Genomic DNA, 1,753 nt, shown 5'->3' with positions numbered 1-1,753 from the left:
ATTTCAATTTAAAATTTATAAAATTGTAACAATTGAAATTAATAAATCTGTATAAAATTTTTAAATAATATTATTAATAATATTAATAATGGCCTAATTTTAATGTATGAATTAAAAATTTTAACAACAATGTAAATAATTTATAAAAAGCTAAATATTAGTGGCGTTTGTTAATAAAACGCCGCAAAATATATATAAAAAATGAAGTAGTACGACACCGTTCCGTTGACTAGTTGCAGATTGGTGGCGTTTTTTTGTGAAACGCCGCAAAAGTTGTGAAATTAGTGGCGTTTATGCGTAAGCGCCACAAAAGTTATATTATAAAACGATGCCGTTTTCATAGCAATGATCGAATAAGTTTTCAGAATGCGGCGCCGTTTCAGTGTTGGCAAAAATTTCTTTTGTGGCATTTTTGAAAGGAAATGCCGCAATAATTAATTAAATTTCCAGATTCGGCGCCGTTTCTGTTGTGGAAAATAATTTAATAGTGGCGTTTTGTTATAAAGCGCCGCAATTGTATATACAGTTCGCCAATGCGGCGCCGTTTTTGAGATTCATAAAATCCAATAGTGTCGTTTATTATAAAAACGCCGGAAAATGCAACGCAAAACGTTGTCGTTTCGCTTACTGAAAACAATTTTGGGGTATACCCTCGAAGCAAGCTTTTCCCCAGCCCCAAATCCGTCTCCCCCAAATTCCTAAATTGCCTTTTCTCTGTGAAATTGTTGCGTCCTTCTTGCCCAATTTCTTGAATTCCCAAATCCGAAAATTGCCTCCTTTCTTGCCTAATTTCTTGAAATCCGAAATCCCTAAATCGCCTCCTTCCTCCTTCCAGATAAGATGAACGTCGCACAATAGGCCTTCAAAGGTTTGATTTTGTTCCGATTCTGCGTATGTAATCTTTGGGTTTTGACTTGTTTATTAGATTTATTCTGTTTTTTATTCGCCCAATTAATTTTGATGTTCCTTTAAAAAATTTCTCTTCTCTGATTTGTATAGGGTTTTCGTCCATTGCTATTCATCGTCCTACAGGTACTGTATTTGACTGTTTTTATTGTGATTTGGGAATGGTTTCATTATTGGGTATACAACTGAGGCGGTGTTGTTTCAGTGATAGTTTTTAGGGTTATTTCATTTCGCCGTTGACAGTGGTTTTCCTCATCGGCCTACAGGTACACTGATTTTGTTTATGTTTGAAATTGTATTTCTTGAAATGGTTTCAGTCGGTGTCTTCATTTCATTTCATTTAACTAGTTTTAGGCAACGTTTCACACACCATTGTTGTTGTCTGTTGATGGGTTACTGTTTTCCTGCATTTTTTAGGCATACCGGTCTGTAACTGTTTTGTAGAAATCTTAAAGTATGCAAAAACAGGTACTTAGGTTTTTACTGTGATTTAGTATAATGTATTTTATACATTAAAGTATGCAAAAACATGTACTTAAAGTATGCAACAGAGCCTGGATTTAATCTATTTTATTTTTATTAAATTATTACATGTACTTAGGTTAAATAAATATTTAGTATAATGTGTGATAAGATACAGAAATTGAAGTTAAAATTGGTAATTTACTATTGCCGAAATTAACAGATCATGAAATTGAGTATGTCATGAGATTTGAATTGCTTGAAAAGGTTGTCATGTTAACGTTGTATAAGTATTTGCATATGGTAAATGTTGTGAATGGATTACTATGAAATGAGCCTTTGTATTGAATGGTAATGATGTATGGTATTTGTACAGTTATGAATA

General features: G+C 32.7%; 1 long non-coding RNA gene across 1 annotated transcript; it reads left to right on the top strand.

Annotated features, from left to right (window-relative positions):
* The first annotated feature begins 394 nt into the window (after nt 1–394).
* LOC121217930 (uncharacterized) lies at nt 395–1,174 on the top strand. Its single transcript, XR_005914190.1, has 3 exons — nt 395–868; nt 1,000–1,032; nt 1,112–1,174. It is a non-coding gene; the product is annotated as an uncharacterized lncRNA (long non-coding RNA).
* The last annotated feature ends 579 nt before the right edge of the window (nt 1,175–1,753 follow it).

The sequence above is a fragment of the Gossypium hirsutum genome, chromosome D05 (assembly GCF_007990345.1).
Source record: "Gossypium hirsutum isolate 1008001.06 chromosome D05, Gossypium_hirsutum_v2.1, whole genome shotgun sequence".
In the NCBI taxonomy this organism is placed as follows: Eukaryota; Viridiplantae; Streptophyta; class Magnoliopsida; order Malvales; family Malvaceae; genus Gossypium; species Gossypium hirsutum.
The sequence above is the reverse complement of the archived record's forward strand: the minus strand, read 5'-3'. Positions and strand labels throughout refer to the sequence as shown.